The sequence below is a fragment of the Macaca fascicularis genome, chromosome 15 (assembly GCF_037993035.2).
Source record: "Macaca fascicularis isolate 582-1 chromosome 15, T2T-MFA8v1.1".
In the NCBI taxonomy this organism is placed as follows: Eukaryota; Metazoa; Chordata; class Mammalia; order Primates; family Cercopithecidae; genus Macaca; species Macaca fascicularis.
Genome location: NC_088389.1, coordinates 12,455,212 through 12,477,049, shown reverse-complemented (window position 1 = coordinate 12,477,049; position 21,838 = coordinate 12,455,212). Strand labels below are relative to the sequence as shown.

The 21,838-nt window shown below is 48.6% G+C and overlaps 1 protein-coding gene across 5 annotated transcripts in view; it reads left to right on the top strand.

Moving 5' to 3' along the window:
• Positions 1-16,157: 16,157 nt before the first annotated feature.
• The window catches only part of PRRC2B (proline rich coiled-coil 2B), a 129,777-nt gene continuing 124,096 nt past the window's right edge, over positions 16,158-21,838 (top strand). For 3 of the 5 annotated variants that reach the window (XM_065530898.2, XM_065530897.2, XM_045373958.3), the window contains exon 1: positions 16,158-16,238. The gene's annotated coding sequence lies outside the window, so the exon portion shown is untranslated. Of the gene's footprint in view, positions 16,295-21,838 lie in introns of all 5 variants that reach the window. The other 2 variants (XM_074016203.1, XM_005580606.5) reach the window with 1 other exon arrangement.

The following is a 21,838-nucleotide window of genomic DNA, read 5'->3' as shown; positions in this document are numbered from 1 at the left end:
TGCCTTGTCCTCCTTAAGTGCTGGGATTACAGGGGTGAGCCGTGGCACCCAGCCTGTCTGCCGTTTTGGTTTTTTGTGTTTTGGGATGGTATCTCGCTCTGTCCCCCAGGCTGGAGTGCAGTGGCACAATCTCGGCTTACTGAAACCTCCGTCTCCTGGGTTCAAGCAATTCTCCTGTCTCAGCCTCCCAACTAACTGGGACTATAGGCAGGCAACAACACCCCTGGTCAACTTTTTCGTCTTTTATTTTTTTATTTTATTTTTGAGACAGTTGGTTGGAGAAAGGTATTGTTTGTCCAGAGCAGAGTTACTACTGAAATCAGTCTCCCCCAAAATTCTGAGGCTACGCTCTTTCAAGGATAGTTTGGTAGGCAGGGGCTAGGGAATGGGTGCTGGTAATTGGTTGGGAATGTGATCATGGGAGTGTGGAAAATGCTCCTTGAGCACTGAGTCTTCCTGTGAGTCGGGCCACAGGACCAGTGGGTATTAGTTTTTTTTTGTTTTTTATTTTTTGTTTTTGAGACAGAATTTCACTCTTGTAGCCCAGGCTGGAGTGCAATGGCGCAATCTCGGCTCACCACAACCTCCACCTCCCAGGTTCAAGCGATTCTCTTGCCTCAGCCTCCCGAGCAGCTGAGATTACAGGCATGCGCCACCACGCCTGACTAATTTTTGTATTTTTTGTAGAGGTGGGGGTTTCTTCATGTTGGTCAGGCTGGTCTCGAACTCCCAGCCTCAGGTGATCCACCTACCTCAGCCTCCCAAAGTGTTGGGATTACAGGCGTGAGCCACCATGACCAACCAGGCTTTAGTTTTACAAAGGCAGTTTAGTTTGGGGAAGGACTACTGTCATCCTTGCTTTAAAGTTAAACTATGGCCGGGCGCGGTGGCTCAAGCCTGTAATCCCAGTACTTTGGGAGGCCAAGACGGGCGGATCACGAGGTCAGGAGATCGAGACCATCCTGGCTAACACGTTGAAACCCCGTCTCTACTAAAAAAAATACAAAAAACTAGCCAGGCAACGTGGCGGGCGCCTGTAGTCCCAGCTACTTGGGAGGCTGAGGCAGGAGAATGGCATAAGCCTGGGAGGCGGAGCTTGCAGTTAGCTGAGATCCAGCCACTGCACTCCAGCCTGGGCGACAGAGCAAGACTCCATCTCAAAAAAAAAAAAAAAAAAAAAAAGGTTAAACTATAAACTAGATTCTCCCCAAAGTTAGTGTGGCCTAAGCCCAGGAATGACCAAGGAAAGCTTGGAGGTTAGAAGTAAGATGGAGTCAACTATGTCAGCTTTCTGGTTTGTTTATTTGTTTGAGACAGAGTCTCGCTCTGTGACTCAGACTGGAGTGCAGTGATGCGACCTCGGCTTGCTGCAACCTCCGCCTCCTGGGTTCAAGCAATTCTCATGCCTCAGCCTCCAGAGTAGCTGGGATTACAGGTGCACAACACCACGCGTGACTAATTTTTGTATTTTTAGTAGAGATGGGGTTTCACCATGTTGGCCTGGCTAGTCTCAACCTCAGGTGATCTGCCCATCTTGGCCTCCCGAAGTGCTGGGATTGCAGGTGTGAGCCACCACAGCTGGTCTAGATTTCTTTTACTGTCATAATTTTGCAAAGGTTTCAGGGCTGGGATGAAAGAGTGGGAACAGGGCTTGGCTTCAGCTCACCCCCACTAGAGCATTCTTCCATGCATTCCCAGTGATCACAAAGCCCACTCCAGTATCTCACTGATGCCATAATGTTTAACCATGCCTTTTACTTAAGGAATGCCAAGAACTGGCTTTAGGAAATCCAAATATGAAACCAAGGTTGTGGCATGTTCCACCCTGGGAAGGAATGCTGAACAACTGATTTACAGCCTTCTTGCTACCAGTCAGACCACCAGATGGCCCCTTAGTCAAGAAAACCATAGCAACCAGCCGTGCTGACCTGCATACCTTACCCCTCAGTGTTTTGCCCAGTCCAGCCTGCACACCACCCTACCCCTGACGTTAATTCCCACACTTTGCCTAATAAAAAAACTCTACTGACTCTTTTTAGACAGGCAGTCAGGAAATTCTCCTCTATCTCTCTCTCTCTGTCTCTCGTGCCACCTCCATTGTGTCCGGCATAAGCTCCAATGAAGTCTTTCCTGGGAAAACTCCAGCTTCATGACAATTTCTATTGCCTTGACAGCCCAAGAATCCATGGTCAATAACAGGGAGGAGTGGCTCACACTTTTTTTTTTTGAGACAGAATCTTGCTCTGTCGCCCAGGCTGGAGTGCAGTGGCACAATCTCAGCTCACTGCACGCTCCGCCTCCCGGGTTCACGCCATTCTCCTGCGTCAGCCTCCCAAGTAGCTGGGACTACAGGCGCCCGCCACCAAGCCTGGCTAATTTTTTTTTTTTTTTTTGTATTTTTGGTAGAGACGGGGTTTCACCATGTTAGCCAGGATAGTCTCAATCTCCTGACCTTGTGATCTGCCCGCCTCGGCCTCCCCAAGTGCTGGGATTACAGGCATGAGCCACCGCGCCTGGCCGTGGCTCACACTTTTACCCAGCACTTTGGGAGCCCAAAGCGGAAGGATTATTTGAGCCCAGGAGTTCAAGACCAGCCTGGGCGACACAGTGAGACCCCATCTCTACAAAACATAAAAACAAATTAGCTGGGCATGGTAGCATACACCTATGGTCCCAGCTACTTGGGAGGGTGAGGAGAAAGGATTACTTGAGCCAGGAGTTCGAGGTTGCAGTGAGCTATGATCCTGCCACTGCACTCCAGCCTGGGTGACAGAGTGAGACACTGACTCAAAAAAAAAAAAAAAAAGTTCTTTTTAAGAGAATCGCCAGCTTGTGTGTGAGAAATACATTTCTGTTGTTTGTAAGCCACTCATTTTATGACATTTTGCTATAGCGGTCCAGACATGCTAAGACAGGTTATGAATACTAACAATAGTGCTAAGTTATTAAGAAAAGATTGGCCGGGCATGGTGGCTCACGCCTGTAATCCCAGCACTTTGGGAGGCCGAGGCGGGTGGATCATGAGGTCAGGAGATCAAGACCATCCTGGCTACCACGGTGAAACCCCGTCTCTACTAAAAATGCAAAAAAAATAGCTGGGTGTGGTGGCGGGCGCCTGTGGTCCCAGCTATTTGGGAGGCTGAGGCAGGAGAATGGCGTAAGTAAACCCGGGAGGCGGAGCTTTCAGTGAGCCGAGATTGTGCCACTGCACTCCAGCCTTGGCAACAGAGCAAGACTCCGTCTCAAAAAAAAAAAAAGAAAAGAAAAGAAAAGAAAAGAAAAGGTTAACTATGTCCAAGACAAGATCTTCTATTTAATAGGACAAAGATACTTTGGGTTTTTTTGAGACAGAGTTCTGCTCTCATTGCCCAGGCTGGAGTGCAATGGTGCGATCTCCACTCACTACAACCTCTGCCTCCTGGGTTCAAGTGATTCTCCAATCTCAGCCTCCTGAGTAGCTGGGATTACAAGCGCCTGCCACCATGTCCGGCTAATTTTTGTATTTTTAGTAGAGACAGGGTTTCACCCTGTTGGCCAGGCTGGTCTCGAACTCCTGACCTCAGGTGATCCGCCTGCCTTTGCCTCCCACAGTGCTAGGATTACAGGCATGAGCCACTATGCCTGGCCTTTTTTTTTTTTTTTTTTTTTTTTAAATAAAATACTATTTCAAACACAAAAACTTTAGAACTTTGAGTTTGCTTTGGTAATCTGTAAAACTAACTCATATGGAACGATTAGTATTATTCTTAAGATGTTGTTTTGAAAAAGCCTATAGTATTCATTGGCCGGGCGCGGTGGCTCAAGCCTGTAATCCCAGCACTTTGGGAGGCCGAGACGGGCGGATCACGAGGTCAGGAGATCGAGACCATCCTGGCGAACACGGTGAAACCCCGTCTCTACTAAAAAATACAAAAAACTAGCCGGGCGAGGCGGCGGGCGCCTGTAGTCCCAGCTACTCGGGAGGCTGAGGCAGGAGAATGGCGTAAACCCGGGGGGCGGAGCTTGCAGTGAGCTGAGATCTGGCCACTGCACTCCAGCCCGGGCGACAGAGCCAGACTCCGTCTCAAAAAAAAAAAAAAAAAAAAAAAAAGAAAAAGCCTATAGTATTCACAAGCTGTACTGTAACTCATTACCAATTAATTTGTCATCAGGATGGATAGAGTTCATGCTATTTAAAAAAACAAAAACAAAAACAAAAAACTATGTTCTGACTGGGTGTGGTGGTTCACGCCTGTAATCCTAGTACTTTGGGAGGCCGAGGCGGGTGGATCACCTGAGGTCAGGAGTTCGAGACCAGCCTGACTAACATGCTGTAACCCCGTCTCTACTAAAAATACAAAAATTAGCTGAGCATGGTAGCACATGCCTGTAATCCCAGCTACTTGGAAGGCTGAGGCAGGAAAATCCTTTGAATCTGGGAGGCAGAGGTTGCAGTGAGCCAAGATCTGTGCCACTGCACTCCAGATGGGGCGACAGAGTGAGACTCTGTCTCAAAAAATAAATAAATATATATATATATATAATTTTTTTTTCTTTCTTTTTTTTTTTTTTTGAGAGAGAGTTTTGCTCTTGTCGCCCAGGCTGGAGTGTAAGGGTGTGATCTCGGCTCACTGCAACCTCCACCTCCCGGGTTTAAGCGATTCTCCTGCCTCAGTCTCCAGAGTAGCTGAGATTACAGGTGCCTGCCACCACGCCTGGCTAATTTTTTGTATTTTTAGTAGAGATGGGTTTCACCATGTGTCAGGCTGGTCTTGAATTCTTGACCTCAGGTGATCCACCCGCCTCGGCCTCCCAAAATGCTGGGATTACAGGCATGAGCCACCGTACCTGGCCATAAATCAATACTTTTTTTTTTTTTTTTTTTTTTGAGACAGAGTCTTGCTCTGTCACCCAGGCTGGAGGGCAGTGGCATAATCTCGGCTCACTGCAACCTCCACCTCCCAGATTCAAGTGATTCTCCTGCCCCAGCCTCCCAAGTAGCCAGGATCACAGGCATGTGCCACCACGCCTGGCTAATTTTTGTATTTTTAGTAGAGATGGTGTTTCTCCATGTTGGTTAGGCTGGTCTTGAACTCCTGACCTCAGATGATCCGCCTGCCTTGGCCTCCCAAAGTGCTGGGATTACAGGCATAAGCCACCGTGCCTGGCCATAAATAAGTTTTTAAAAGCTACATTCTGAGAAGTCTACTAATGAAAAAGTTAAGCAAGCAAACAAACAAACAAAAAAATCCTACGTTTTATACTGTTATTCATTACTGACAACCTACTTAATGGCTCTGTTTTGTTTTTGTTTTTTTGAGATGGAGTCTTGCTCTGTCACCCAGGCTGGAGTGCAGTGGCATGGTCTCGGCTCACTGCAACCTCCACCTCCCGTATTCAAGCGATTCTCCTGTCTCAGCCTCTCAAGTAGCTGGAATTACAGGTGCACGCCACCATGCCCGGGTAATTTTTGTATTTTTCTTTTTTCTTTTTTTTCTTGAGATGGAGTCTTGCTCTGTCGCACAGGCTGAAGTGCAGTGGCATGATCTCAGCTCACTACAAGCTCTGCCTCCCGGGTTCATGCCATGTCGGGGAATTGAGGACATTTGGTCAAAGGAGAAGGATCCAGAACTGTGACCAGCAGAAATTGGTGCATGGCCTCTCATTTCTTTTTTTTTTGAGATGGAGTCTCACTCTGTTACCCAGGGTGGAGTGCAGTGGCACGATCTTGGCTCACTGCAAGCTCCGCCTCCTGGGTTCACGCCATTCTTCTGCCTTAGCCTCCCGAGTAGCTGGGACTACAGGCGCCCACCACCACGCCCAGCTATTTTTTTGTATTTTTAGTAGAGACCCGATTTCATCATGTTAGCCAGGATGGTCTCGATCTCCTGACCTCGTGATCCGCCCAACTCGGCCTCCCAAAGCGCTGGGCTTAGGGACGTGAGCCACTGCACCTGGCCAACGGATTCGTTTTGAAAACCTCTTAATAAATTATACAAAAACACACCGTGGTGTAAATGTGCCATCATTCTTTGCCTGACCAAGTTCCTGTGTGTCACCTTGGTGAGGTGGTGCAGCATGATGGAAAGCAGAAGGTCTGTGATTAGCTGCATAGGGGTTCACATCCTGGCTGAGTCAGTTACTTGCTGGGAAAATTACTTATCTAGTCCTCAGTTTCCTTATTTATTATTTTTATTATTATTATTTTTTCTGAGATGGAGTCTCACTCTGTCACCCAGGCTGGAGTGCAATGGTGTGATCTTGGCTCACTGCAACCTCCACCTCCTGGGTTGAAGCGATTCTCCTGCCTCAGCCTCCCAAGTCATGGGGATTACAGGTGCGTGCCACCACGCCCAGCTAATTTTTTGTATTTTTAGTAGAGACGCAATTTTACCATGTTAGCCAGGATGGTCTCGATCTCCTGACCTCATGATCCACCCACTCCAGCCTCCCAAAGTGCTGGGATTACAGGCGTGAGCCACTGCACCTGGCCAGTTTCCTCATTTCTAAAGTCGGGCAATAAGGCGGGGTGCAGTGGTTCATGCCTGTAATCCTAACACTTTGGGAGGCTGAAGTAGATGGATTACTTGAGGTCAGGAGTTCAAGACCAGCCTGGCCAACAGGGTGAAACCTTGCCTCTACTAAAAATGCAAAAATTAGCTGGGCATGGTGGCAGGTGCCTGTAATCCCAGCTACTCAGGAGGCTGAGGCAAGAGAATCACTGGAACTCGGGAGGCGGAGGTTGCAGTGAGCTGAGATCGCACCACTGCACTCCAGCCTGGGCAACAGTGAGACCCTGTCTCAATAAAATAAAATAAAATAAAATAAAATAAGGTAATAATAGTACCTGCTGCAGAGGGTTGTCGTAAGGATTTAATGAACTGATGCATGTAAAGCACCTGCACAGGGCTGGGATGTAAACTCAGAGTGCACTGGCTGTTTGTGTAGTATGAATTACTATTCATGTTTCAGCATGCATGCCCCTTACTGGTTCTGAAGAACACAGTGGTCTTTGGTTACCAAGATATAAGTAAACAATTCAAGATTACTTTTGGGTGTTCCCATACTGATAAACAATCCTGTGTGGTTTTTTCTCCCTAGATAATTTTAATGATCTGGAATGCTTTTAATGACCTAATTTGGGGCTGGGCATTCATACCTATAATCCTAGCACTTTGGGAGGCTGAGGTGGGAGGATTGCTTGAGCTTAGGAGTTTGAGACCAGCCTGAGCAATAGTGAGATCCCAGTCTCTGCAAACATTTTTTTAAAAATTAGCCTGGCATTGCAGTGTATGCCTGTAGTCCCTGCTACTCAGGAAGCTGCGATGGAAGGATCACTTGAGCCTGGGAGGTTGAGGCTGCAGTGAGCCACTGGTTGTACCACTGCACTGCAGCCTGGGAGAAAGTGAGGGTATGCCTCAAAAAAAAAAAAAAAAAAAAATCTGACTTGGGAGTTGTCATGCGCGTCCGTGTGAAGAGACCACCAAACAGGCTTTGTGTGAGCAACGTGGCTGTTTATTTCACCTGGGTTCAGGGGGGCTGAAAAGAGAGTCAGTGAAGGGAGATAAGGGTGAGGCTGTTTTATAGGATTTGGGTAGGTAAAGGAAAATTACGGTCAAAGGGGTGTTGTTCTCTGGCGGGCAGGAGTAGGGGTCACAAGGTGCTCGGTGGGGGAGCTTTTTGAGCCAGGATGAGCCAGGAAAAGGAATTTCACAAGATAATATCATCGCTTAAGGCAAGGACCGGCCATTTTCACTTCTTTTGTAGTGGAATGTCATCGGTTAAGGCGGGGCAGGGCATTTGCACTTCTTTTGTGATTCTTCAGTTACTTCAGGCCATCTGGGTGTATACGTGCAAGTCACAGGGGATGCGATGGCTTGGCTTGGGCTCAGAGGCCTGACATTCCTGCCTTCTTTTTTGTCGCCCAGGCTGGAGTGCCATGCCGTGGCTCACTGCAAGCTCCGCCTCTCGGGTTCACGCCATTCTCCTGCCTCAGCCTCCGAGTAGCTGGGACTACAGGCGCCCGTCACCACGCCCGGCTAATTTTTTGTATTTTTAGTAGAGACGGGGTTTCACCGTGTTAGCCAGGATGGTCTCAATCTTCTGACCTCGTGATCCGCCCGCCTCAGCCTCCCAAAGTGTTGGGATTACAGGCGTGAGCCACCGCGCCCGGCCCTGCCGTCTTATATTAATAACAAAAATAAAACAAAATAATGTTAAAGTGTTGGGGCGGCGAAAATTTTTGGGGGGTGGTATGGAGAGAGAATGGGCGATGTTTCTCAGGGCTGCTTCAAGCGGGATTGGGGCGGCATGGGAACCTAGAGTGGAGAGATTAAGCTGAAGGAAGATTTTGTGGTAAGGGGCGATATTGTGGGGTTGTTAGAAGGAGCATTTGTCATATAGAATGATGGGTGATGGCCTGGATGCGGTTTTGTATGAATTGAAAAACTAAACGGAAGACACAAGGTAAGAGAAGGAGAAAAAACAGGTATTAAAGGACTAAGAATTGGGAGGACCTAGGACATATAATTAGAGAGTGCTTAAGGAGGCTCAGCATAGCCTTGCTAGCAAAGATTATTTACTTTAAGAGGGAACTTAGAGTGGCGGTTTGGGATAGCACTAGGAGACATCAGCTGTGATGGCTTGGAGAAACAGTGTAAACTAGCAGTGTAAACACGAGCAGGGCATTTATGAATAGTTGAGAATGGTGAATAGGAGTATGACTAGACAGAAGATAGGAGGGATGACAAGTTTTTTGGGGTGCAGTCCAAGTTGGCGTGGTGTCTGGAATGAGACTGGGACTTAATAAAAAGGAGTGTCCACACAGGAGCTCAAATGGGCTGGAACCCGTAGCATTCCGAGGACAGGCCTGAATTCTGAGAAAGGAAAGTGGTAAAAGTATTGTCTAGTCCTTTTTAAGTTGGTGACTGAGCTTGGTGAGGTGTGTTTTTTAAAGACTATTAGTCTGTTCTACCTTTCCTGAAGATTGAGGAAGGTAAAGGATATAAAAGTTTCACGGAATACTAAGAGCCTGAGAAACTGCTTGGGTGATTTCACTATTTTTTTTTTTTTTTTTTGAGACGGAGTCTCGCTCTGTCGCCCAGGCTGGAGTGCAGTGGCGGGATCTCAGCTCACTGCAAGCTCCGCCTCCCGGGTTCCCGCCATTCTCCTGCCTCAGCCTCCCGAGTAGCTGGGACCACAGGCGCCGCCACCTCGCCCGGCTAATTTTTTGTGTTTTTAGTAGAGACGGGGTTTCGCCGTGTTAGCCAGGATGGTCTCGATCTGCTGACCTTGTGATCCGCCCGTCTCAGCCTCCCAAAGTGCTGGGATTACAGGCTTGAGCCACCGCGCCCGGCCTGGGTGATTTCACTATTAAAGGCTGGTCTGTTTTCAGACTGTATAGAGATAGGAAGGCCAAACTGAGGAATTAAGTCTGAAATGACCGTGGTGGCCTTCTCAGACCCTGTGGGAAAGGCCTCTACCCATCCAGTGAAAGTGTCTACCCAGAATAAGAGATATTTTAGTTTTCTGACTTCGGGCATGTGGGTAAAGTCAATTTGCCAGTCCTGGGCAGGGGCAAATCCCAGAGCTTGATGTGTAGGAAAGGGCGTGGCGGGGGAGGCTGAACAATCCCTGAGGGGTAGTAGAATAGCAGATGGAACACTGAGAAGTGATCTCCTTGAGGATAGATTTCTAGGATGGAAAGGAAATGAGAGGTTCTAATAGGCAGGCTGGTGGCTTGTAACCTACGTGGAAGACGTTATGAGATGACGACAGGATAGAATGGGCCTGTGAGGCTGGAAGGAGATATTTTCCTTGGTCTAAGAACCATTTGCCTTGTGTGTGAAGACATTGATAGGTGGAAGTTTCAGCGGGGGAGTAGGTGGGAGTGGCCGATGTAAAGGAGGAAAACTGACGTGAGGGATAGAAGTTGGAACCCTAGCTGCTTTTTTAGCTAACTTATCAGCATAAGCATTGTCTTGCGCGATGGTTGGGGGAAGAAAATAGATTTTGGAAGTTATGAGAACTGTAGAGAGTTGAGCACAGTTTGTGATTTTAGGGCCTCTAAAGCAGTGGCAGCCGCTGCGCACAGACATGAGGGCTAGGCTAAAACGATAAGGTCATTTGGACCGAAAGGCTACAGGACGCGGTCCTGGCTCTTGTGTAAGAATTCTGTCTGCACTAACCATGCCTAGGAAGGAAAGGAGTTGTTTTGTAGAAGGGATTGGGATTTGGGAGATTAGCCAGACACGATCAGCAGGGAGAGTAAGTGTGTATTTATGAGAATTATGCCGAGATAGGTAACAGATGAGGAAGAAATTTGGGCTTGACTGAAGTAATGAGGGCTGTCCGTGAGGCCTTGCAGCAGTACAGCGCAGGTAATTTGCTGAGCCTGATGGGTGTCAGGGTCAGTCTAAGTGAAAGCGAAGAGAGGCTGGGATGGAGGGTGTAAAGGAATAGTAACGAAAGAATGTTTGAGATCCAGAACAAAATACTGGGTTGTGGAGGGAGGTATTGAGGATAGGAGAGTATATGGGTTTGGCACTATGGGGTGGATAGGCAAGACAATATGGTTGATAAGGTACAGATCTTGAACTAACCTGTAAGCCTTGTCTGGTTTTAGGACAGGTAAAATGGGGGAATTGCAAGGGGAGTTTACACACAAAGGAGGCTTTGAACGGGGGGAAAAGGCAGCAATGAGGTGTGGCTGTAGCCTAGGAATTGTCAGGGAAGCAGATAATTTAGTTAAAATGTCTTGGCCTAATAAGGGAACTGGGCAGGTGGGGATAACTAAAAAGGAGTGCATAAAAGAATGTTGTCCAAGTTGGCACCAGAGTTGGGGAGTTTTAAGAGGTTTAGAAGCCTGGCCGTCAATACCCACAACAGTTATGGAGACAAGGGAAACAGGCCCTTGAAAAGAAGGTAATGTGGAGTGGGTACCCTCCGTATTGATTAAGAAGGGGACGGACTTGCCCTCCACTGTAAGAGTTACCCAAAGTGTCTGTGATGGTCCAGGAGGCTTCCGAGGTGATGGGGCAGCGTCAATCTTCAGCCGCTAAGCTAAGAAGGTTCTGGAAAGGAGTCAGTCAGAGAGCCTTGGGCCAGAGCTCCAGGGGCTCTGGGAGTGGCTGTCAGGCGAGTTGGACAGTCCGATTTCCAGTGGGGTCCCGCATAGATGGGACACAGCTTAGGAGGAATCCCGGGCTGCGGGCATTCCTTGGCCCAGTGGCCAGATTTCCGGCATTTGTAGCAAGCTCCTGGGGGAGGAGGTTCTGGAGGAACCCCTGGCAGCTGCGGTTCAGGCGTTTGGAGTTGTGTGCTGGAGATGTGGCTGGGGTTTGTCTCACAGTGGAGGCAAGGAATTGCAACTCAGAAATAAGTTGCTACTTGGCTGTCTTTATTATTGTGCACCTTGAAGGCGAGGCTCATTAAGTCCTGTTATGGGGTTTGAGGGCCGGAATTTAATTTTTGGAGCTTTATTTAATGTCAGGAGCAGACTGGGTAATAAAATATATATTGAGAATAAGATGGCCTTGTGACCTTTTAGGGTCTAGGGCTGAAAAGTATCTCAGGGTTGCTGTTAAACAGGCCATGAACTGGGCTAAGTTTTTTTTTTTTTTTTTTAATATTTGATGAAAAAGAGCCTAAACGCTAACTGATTTAGGAGGGGTCGGATAAAGAAAAAGGAACATTAATCTTGACTATGCCTTTAGCTCTAGCCACTTTAAGAGGAAATTGCTGGACAGATGGGGGAGGGCTAGTCGCAGAACGAAACTGTAAGCCAGACCGGGTGTGAGGAGTGGAGGTGATAAAAGGATTATAGGGTGGGGGAGCGGAGGCTGAGGAAAAATTGGGACCTAGCTTGGCCTGGTGAGGAGGACAGAGGTCAGATGGGTCTGTAGAAAAGGATGATTTTTAGAAAGACTCAGCGAGGCTTGGGGTTGGGACTGAGGGGACAGGTGGGAGGGAAAAAAGGAAGATTTGGGACGAGTTGCATTGGGAACAGTGACTAGGGAGGGACCAATGTGTAAAAGAATGCCTGGACGTCAGGCACCTCAGACCGTTTGCCCATTTTACAAGAGTTATTTAGATCTTGTAGGTTGGAAAAATCGAAAGTGCCATTTTCTGGCTATTTGGAACTACTGTCGAGTTTGTGTTGGGGTTAAGCGGCATTGTAGAAGAAAATAAGGCATTTAGGTTTTAGATCAGGTGTGAGTTGAAAAGGTTTTAAGTTCTTGAGAACACAGGCTAAGGGAGAAGGAGGAATGGAGGGTGGAAGGTTGCCCATAGTGAAGGAGGCAAGCCCAGAGAAAAGAAAGAGTAGAGACACGGAGAGAAGGAGTTTGGGGGTTCCTGCCCTCCAGAAAAGCGGGAAAGGGATCGGGGCGCGGAACTAAGGGATTGGGGTGCAAAAATAAGAGGTCAGGGTGCAAAAATAAGAGGGGGCACAAAAATAAGAGGGGCACAAAAAATAAGAGGGGCACAAAAAGTAAGAGGTCGGGGTACTTGCCCCTCCCCCAGAAAAGCAAAGAAGGGGTAGAAACAGAGAGAAGGGGTCAGGGTGCTTGCCCCTCCCCCAGAAAAGCAAAGAAGAGGTAGAGAGAGGGAGGATAGGGGTTGGGGTGCTTGCCCCTCCCCCAGAAAAGCGGGACTTGCCGCTTAGGGTGAAGGACCAAGGCAGGCGTCCCCACAGCGTGGTCAGACACCCCTGAAACGTGGGTGAGTAATCAGAGAGGCGTCCCTGCAATGATTAAACACCACGGGAAGGCTGCCTTCCCCAGTCCGTGACCAGCGCCGGCGTTTTGGGTCCACGGATAAAACGTGTCTCCTTTGTCTCTACCAGAAAATGAAAGGAATTGGAATTAAGAGAAGGGAGAGACTGAAGGGTGGTGCCAAGATTGAAAGGAGAAAGAGGTCGAGGGATAGTGAGAGAGGTTGGAGAAGAGAGTAACAAAGGGGGCACTTACCTGATTTAAAATTGGTGAGATGTGCCTAGGGCTGGTTGGTCTGAGGACCAGAGGTCATAGGTGGATCTTTCTCACGGAGCAAAGAGCAGGAGGACAGGGGATTGATCTCCCAAGGGAGGTCCCCTGATCCGAGTCACGGCACCAAAATGTCATGCGCGTCCGTGTGAAGAGACCACCAAACAGGCTTTGTGTGAGCAACATGGCTGTTTATTTCACCTGGGTGCAGGTGGGCTGAGTCCGAAAAGAGAGTCAGCAAAGGGAGATAAGGGTGGGGCCGTTTTATAGGATTTGGGTAGGTAAAGGAAAATTACAGTCAAAGGGGGTTTGTTCTCTGGCAGGCAGGAGTGGGGGTCACAAGGTGCTCAGTTGGGGAGCCAGGAAAAGGAATTTCACAAGATAATATCATCGCTTAAGGCAAGGACCGGCCATTTTCACTTTTTTTTTTTTGGGACAGAGTCTCGCTCTGTCACCCAGGCTGGAGTGCAGTGGTCGGATCTCGGCTCACTGCAAGCTCCGCCTCCCAGGTTTACGCCATTCTCCTGCCTCAGCCTCCCGAGTAGCTGGGACTACAGGTGCCCGCCACCTCGCCTGGCTAGTTTTTTTGTATTTTTTAGTAGAGATGGGGTTTCACCGTGTTAGCCAGGATGGTCTTGATCTTCTGACCTTGTGATCTGCCCGTCTAGGCCTCCCAAAGTGCTGGGATTACAGGCTTGAGCCACCGTGCCTGGCCCATTTTCACTTCTTTTGTGGTGGAATGTCATCAGTTAAGGCGAGGCAGGGCATTTGCACTTCTTTTGTGATTCTTCAGTTACTTCAGGCCATCTGGGCTTATACGTGCAAGTCACAGGGGATGCGATGGCTTGGCTTGGGCTCAGAGGCCTGACAGGAGTATTTTCTTTTCTTTTTTTTTTTGAGACAGAGTCTCGCTCTGTCGCCCAGGCTGGAATACAGTGACATGATCCCTGCTCACTGCAACCTCCACCTCCCAGGTTCAAGCGAGTCTCCTGCCTCAGCCTTCTGACTAGCTGGAATTACTGGTGCATGCCACCAGGCCTGGCTAATTTTTGTATTTTTAGTAGAGACAAGGTTTTACCGCGTTGGTCAGGCTGGTCTCAAACACCTGACCTCGTGATCCGCCCCCCTTGGCCTCCCAAAGGGCGGATTACAGGCATGAGCCACCGCGCCCAGCCGGATGTATTTTCAGAACAACTCTAAAGCAGAATGCTGTTCAAGTCACCTAATTTCTGCCTCATATGGTGTCTCTTTATATGCATAAGCCTCACTGTTTCCATGGGTCCCTTGGAAATACTATCACAAAGGTGATTGGCTGATGGACTTCATCTTTTGGTATCATTATATACTTCTGGTGGCATGTTACCCTTGTTTAACAAGCCTAAGAGGCACTGCTTGCAGAGATTTTCACTAGACAGGATCGTCAGTGTCAGCTTATTAAATATAAACAAGTGGCATCAGAAATAAGATCTACCATTATCCTTTCCCGTTTTTCTGATAACATGGAAATTTTGCCCAGTTTTCAGGCTATTGCCATTCTTGCCACCGCCTAGCTTTACGATCACACCAGAAAGCACAGCATGACTGAGAATTCGAATAAACCTTCCAAAAATCTTCTCTCCGAAAGTGAACTGGATCTCTCTTGGGCCTCATACACCTCACAGATAACAAACCTTCATCCAGAAAAACGTTTAGCTCTTTGTTATGAATTTTTTGCGAGTCTTCCATTTAACTTCTTCAACAACTTCACCATGATCTTTGCAGATATGCTCATTCCCACAGATGTTCCTTCGAGGAGGGAGTTTTGGGTTTTGTTATTTTTCCCCCACAGACCAAAAGCTACAGAAATGAGAGGCCATGGCCGGGCGCGGTGGCTCACGCCTGTAATCCCAGCACTTTGGGAGGCCGAGGCAGGCGGATCACCAGGTCAGGAGATCGAGACCATCCTGGTTAACACGGTGAAACCCCGTCTCTACTAAAAATACAAAAAAATTATCCGGGCGTGGTGGTGGGCACCCGCAGTCCCAGCTACTCGGGAGGCTGAGGCAGGTGAATGGCGTGAACCCAGGAGGCGGAGCTTGCGGTGAGCCAAGAGTGAGACTGTCTCAAAAAAAAAAAAAAAAAGAAAAGAAATGAGAGGCCATGCACCAATTTTTGCTGGTCACAGTTCTGGATCCTTTTCCTTTGACCAAATGTCCTCAATTCCCCCACATGGCTCTGGAGATGGGTTTGTAAACCGAGAGACCCCGCTGTCAGCAATTAGCTTCCCTCCCCAACCGCTGCCGCCAAGACGGAGTCTCACTTTGTCGCCCAGGCTGGAGTGCACTGGCGGAATCTCAGCTCACTGCAACCTCCGCCTCCCGGGGTCAAGCAATTCTCCCGCTTCAGCCTCCCAAGTAGGTGGGTTTACAGGCGTGCGCCACCACGCCCGGCTAATTTTTGTATTTTTAGTAGAGACGAGGCTTCACCATGTAGGCCAGGCTGGTCTCGAACTCCTGACCTCGTGATCCACCGGCCTAGGCCTCCCAAAGTGTTGGGTTACAGGCGTGAGCCAATGCGCCCGGCCTTTAGCACTTAGCTTTTTGATTTTTTTCTTCCCTTTGCTCATAAACATCTACAAGCCGATCACTGCTCTGGTGCGGAAGCGCCACCTGCCCCGACAGACTCAAGTTTGTGTACTGCCGCTGATGGGTGTGTCCATTTGCTTTCGGAGAAGTCTCCAGGTCTAGGTTCCGAATTCGGCTGCAAGCTGGGGACCTTACTGGGGGCCCTGTGCACAGACCACGGCGTCTGGCTTCCTCTCAATCTCCCCCACCAAGGCTCCCGTCAGCATCTTGGACGGTCTTTCCCTGGACAGAGGCCACCACCCCGCCAAGGCTGGCCTTCCGCCCTCGAGCCGGACTGTCGCTGTCTCGGATCGCCTAGCACTACCCGACACATGGAGCGCGGATGTGCGCGGCAGGACCCTGCGGGAGTCAACTGCTAGCGTCTCAGCCTAGCTGACGTGAAAGTTAGTCAAAACCCATGGCGCTATTTCGGCCAGTCGGAGCTGGCCAATGGATGAGAGGCAGCTACTTCATGCAATCACGTCCGTCCGATGGCCCGCAGGTCGCCCAATCGCAAAACGATGCAGCCAAAGTCGCTTCCGGAAGACGCAGGGAAGGCGGGGAATAGGGAAGGGGTGTGGCCACAGGCCCCGCCTTCCGCTCTGGGCAGCCGCGGTTCTGGGCGTGCGTGAGGGAGGGTGGGTGCTGAAGGTGGAGGCGGCACCCACGCCAGGTGAGCAGACGTTTTTTTGGGTGGCTCTTTTACGATCGCTCGGCTACAAAGAAAAGGTAAATGTTTGAGATAATGGATATTTCAGTCACCTTGATTCGTTCTTTACACATTGTATGCATGCATCAAAATAACATGTACCCCCTCAAATAAGTACTATTATCAATTTAAAAAATACCTAAGAAAACCACTCGTCCACACTGTGAGTTAGTGTGGTTAAAACTAAACACACTGTGGCTGGGTGCGGTGGCTCACGCCTGTAATCCCAGCACTTTGGGAGGCGAGGTGGGTGGATCACCTTCCGAGGTTAGTAGTTCGAGACCAACCTGACCAAGATGGGGAAACCTCACCTCTGCTAAAAATGCAAAATTCAAAATTAGCTGGGTGTGGTGGTGGCGCCTGTAATCCCAGCTACTCGGGAGGCTGAGGCAGGAGAATCACTTGAACCTGGGAGGTGGAGATTGCAGTGAACCAAGATCACGCCATTACACTCCAGCCTGGGCGACAGAGCGAGCCTCTGTCTCAAAACAAAAACAAAAGCAAAAAACGAAAAAAAAAACCACTAAACACACTTCACTGATTCACGTATCCAAGAGTTGCAGGTGATGCCTTCTGTTTATATTTATCTGTATTCTAAAAAAAGAAAAAAGTCAGAATGATATTAAATTTTGCTAACATATATTACACAGATTGAACCCACTAGGCGTCAGTCTGTATAATGCATATTGTAAAGGTTAACCTCGCTCCTTTTTTTTTTTTTTTTTTTTTTGAGACAGAGTCTCACTTCATCCCTCAGGCTGGAGTGCAGTGGCGTGATCTCAGCTCACTGCAACCTCTGCCTCCCGGGTTCAAGTGATTCTCCTGCCTCAGCCTCCTGAGTAGCTGGGATTAGAGGCATGTGCCACCATGTCCAGCTAATTTTTGTATTTTTAGTTGAGACGGGGTTTTCTCCATGTTGGCCAGGCTGTTCTCGAACTCCTGACTTCAGGTGATCTGCCCACCTTGGCCTTCCAAAGTGCTGGAATTACAGGCATGAGCCACCATGCCCAGCCGATTTTTTTTTTTAGATTACAGATAAATGTAAATAGAAGGATCATATTTCCCGCACACATCCCAGTGGACCAGCTTGCACCTTCCCCAGGGTACCACTGCCTCTCTTAGGAGACTCTGCCCCACAACACTTCAGTTTATTGTTTGTGGAGAGGCAGAAGCTGAGCAATTAATGTATAGGTAGACGGGAGACAGACTACCCAGGTTTGAGTCCTGTACCTTCCATATACATGCTGAGTGACCTCAAGTCACGTAACTTCTCTGTGCAATTTCCTCATCTTCAAAATAAGGTCATTGGCCGGGCGCTGTGGCTCACGCCTGTAATCCCAGCACTTTGGGAGGCCGAGGCAGGTGGATCACAGGTCAGGAGTTTGAGACCAGCCAGACCAACATGGTGAAACCCTGTCTCTACTAAAAATACAAAAATTAGCCGGGCATGGTGGCATGCACCTGTAATCCCAGCTACTTGGGAGGCTGAGGCAGGAAAATTGCTTGAATCCCGGAGGCGAAGGTTGCAGTGAGTTGAGATTGCGCCATTGTACTCTAGCCTGGGCAACAGAGCAAAACTCTGTCTCAAAAAAAAAAAAAAAAAAAAAAAAAAAAAGCATTAACAATAGCTGTCTGGCAGGGTTTTTGTGAGGATTGAATGAGTTATTATGAAGGTGCTTAATGTGTAATCCATAATCTGCACTTAATAAATGATGCTGTTGAGGGAATGGGTGTTGTCTCAGAGCAGGTAGGAGCGCCCCATGTTATCTGTCCTTATTTCATTGTCTGCCACAGGCTTTGAGGTCGGAAGGAACTTGTCCACGTCGGTTCTCTAAGCATGCACCTTTTACCTTATAAAATTTACCTAAACTTTCTGAGACTCAGTCTCCTCCTCTGTAAATGAGAACTGATGTTAAGGATGAAATTAGGCTGGGCATGGTGGCTCACGTCTGTAATCCCAGCACTTTGGGAGGCTGAGGCAGGCGGATCACCCGAGGTGTTCAAGACCAGCCTGAGGTCAGGAGTTCAAGACCAGCCTGGCCAATGTGGTGAAACCCCTTCTCTACCAAAAATACAGAAATTAGCCGTGCATGGTGGCAAGTACCTGTCATCCCAGCTACTCGGGAGGCTGAGACAGGAGAATCACTTGAACCCGGGAGGCGGAGGCTGCGGTGAGCTGAGATCGCACCACTGCACTCCAGGCTGAGCAACAGAGTGAGACTCTGTCTCAAAAAAAAAAAAAAAAAAAAAAAAAAGGCTGGGCATGGTAGCTCACATCTGTAATCCCAGCACTTTGGAAGGCTGAGGCAGGCGGATCATCATCTGAGGTCAGGAATTCAAGACCAGCCTGACCAACATGGTGAAACCCCGTCTCTACTAAAAATACAAAAAAATCAGCCAGGTGTGGTGGCACGCACCTGTAATCCCAGCTAATTGGGAGGCTGAGGCAGGAGAATTGCTTGAACCCGAGAGATGGAGGTTGCAGTGAGCGGAGATCGCGCCAATGCACTCCAGCCTGGGTGACAGAGCGAGAGTCCGTCTCCAAAAAAAAAAAGAAGAGGGCTGGTACCACGATGGCAGTTTGGAGGTAGACACCCACAGGGAAGGGTTCTTAAAGGAGGATGTCCAAGATGAGTCCTGAGGGTTGAGTAGGATTCACCTGTGCCAAGGAGGCTGTGTGGGAATGGGAAGAGTTTCTTCCAGGCAGAAGAGGGTACCAAGGTCTGGAGCTGGGGGAAAGCAGAGTGTCTAGAAAGGGAGGAGGTGAGAAATGACGTCTGGAGAGGCAAGTAGAAGGCGGATTGTATTCCAAAATGCCAAGGAGCTCTGCTGGAGGCACTAATGAAGACCTGGCACAACTGGTAGCTGGTATTTCACTAGTTAATTTCTCCTCTGAAAAGAATGGGAGGCCGGGCGCGGTGGCTCAAGCCTGTAATCCCAGCACTTTGGGAGGCCGAGGCGGGCGGATCACGAGGTCAGGAGATCGAGACCATCCTGGCTGACACGGTGAAACCCCGTCTCTACTAAGAAATACAAAAAACTAGCCGGGCGAGGTGGCAGCGCCTGTAGTCCCAGCTACTGGGGAGGCTGAGGCAGGAGAATGGCGTGAACCCGGGAGGCGGAGCTTGCAGTGAGCTGAGATCCGGCCACTGCACTCCAGCCTGGGCGACAGAGCGAGACTCCGTCTCAAAAAAAAAAAAAAAAAAAAAAAAAAAAGAATGGGAGAGAGCACAGGAGCGTTCAGCTCACCCTCCCAGGGCTGGGATGGACGCTGAGCACCTGGGAAAAGCTGCCGCTCACAGCCCTTGGGGAACTTTTGCAGGTGGGGACCTGACCTGTGGGGACATAGTACAAGGAAGCCCAATTATCTCATTATTATTGGTGCATTTTAGATTCCACACCTCGCCCCCAATGGCATGTCATTCCCCCTCCGGCTATGGTCTTCCTCTGGGAGGCTGGAGACCTGTGGCATAGGAGCACCCCCTGCCTTTGTGAGAACGGGCCTGCCAGCATTTTTTTTTTTTTTTTTTTGAGACAGAGTTTCACTCTTGTCGTCCAGGCTGGAATGCAATGGTGCAATCTCCACTCACTGCAACCTCTGCCTCGCAGGTTCAAGCAATTCTCCTGCTTCCGCCTCCCGAGTAGCTGGGATTGTAGGTGCCGACCACCATGCCTGGCTAATTTTTGTATTTTTAGTAGGGACGAACTATCACCATGTTGACCAGGCTGGTCTCTAATTCCTGACCTCAAGTGATCCGCCCACTTTGGCCTCCCAAAGTGTTGGGATTACAGGCGTGAGCCACTGCCCCTGCCTAAATAAAAAAGAATTTCAGTAGAGATAGGCTCTCACGTGCTCGCTTCGGCAGCATATATACTAAAATTGGACATAGGCTCTCACTATGTTGCCCAGGCTGGTCTTGAACTCTTTCCTTCAAGGGATCCTTCACCTTGGCCTCCCAAAGTGCTAGGATTACAGGCGTGAGCCGCTGAGCCCAGCTTTGAATATTTTTAGTGGTGTGTGGTAAAATACACATACAATTTACCGTTTTAACCACTTTGATGTGTCCACTTCAGTGACATTTAATACATTCACAGTGTTGTGCAGGCATTACCTCTCCCTAGTTGCAGATTGTTTTATCATCCCAAAAGGAAACTCGATATGAATTAAGCAGTCGCTCCCCATCCCTGCTTCTCAGTCTCTGGCAATCAGTGATTTGCTTTTTGTCTCTGTGAATTTGCCTATTCTGGGCATTTTGGGTGGTTTAGTTTTTGTTTTTTTTGTTTTTTTTGGTTTTTTTTGAGACGGAGTCTCGCTCTGTCGCCCAGGCTGGAGTGCAGTGGCCGGATCTCAGCTCACTGCAAGCTCCGCCTCCCGGGTTCACACCATTCTCCTGCCTCAGCCTCCCGAGTAGCTGGGACTACAGGCGCCCGCCACCTTGCCCGGCTAGTTTTTTTGTATTTTTTTAGTAGACACGGGGTTTCACCATGTTAGCCAGGATGGTCTCGATCTCCTGACTTCGTGATCCGCCCGTCTTGGCCTCCCAAAGTGCTGGGATTACAGGCTTGAGCCACCGCGCCCGGCCTGTTTTTGTTTTTTTAATTGAGATAGAGTCTTACTCTGTCGCCTAGGCTGAAGTACAGTGGTGTGATTTTTGGCCCACTGCAAATTCTGCCTCCCATGTTCAAGTGATTCTCCTGTGTCAACCTCCTGAGTAGCTGGGACTACGGGTGCCCCTCACCACACCCGGCTAATTTTTGTATTTTTAGTAGAGACGAGGTGTCACCATATTGGCCAGGCTGGTCTTGAACTCCTGACCTCAAGTGATCTGGCCACCTCGGCCTTCCAATGTGCTGGGATTACAGGCTCAAGCCACCGTGCCTGACCTTTTTTTAAAAATTATTTTTGCAACCTAATACAGGATGGACATTTCGTACAAAGGGAATCTTGCAATACATAGCCTTTTGTGTTTGACTTCTTTCCCTTAGCATAACGTCTTTGAGCTTCATCCGTGTGGTACCATGTGTCAGCACTTCTTTCCTTGTGTCTATCCATTCATCAGCTGATGGAATTTGGGGTTGTTTCTGCCTTTGGCTATTGTGAATAATGCTGATGTGAACATTCGTGTATACTTTTTTGTTTGAACATCTGTTTTCAATGTGTTGGGATATATATCCAGGAGTAGAATTTCTGGGTCATACAAGAATTCTGCGTTTAATTCTGAGAAACCACTAAACTCTTTTCCACAGCAGCTGCACCATTTTACATTTCTACCAACAATGTATGAATGTTCCAGTATCTCCGTATCTTTGTCAACACTTGTTATTTTCCATTTTTTTGGATGATGGCCATGCTAGTGGGTATGAAGTTGTATCTCATAGTGGTTTTGATTTGCATTTCCCTGCTGGCTGGTGATGTTGAGCATCTTTTCACGTGCTTACTGGCCATGTGTATATCTTCTTTGAAGAAATACCTATTCAAGTCCTTGGCCCATTTTTTTTTCCATTGGGTCGTTTGCCTTTTCGTTTTTGAGTTGTAAGAGTTTTATATATATATATACACACAC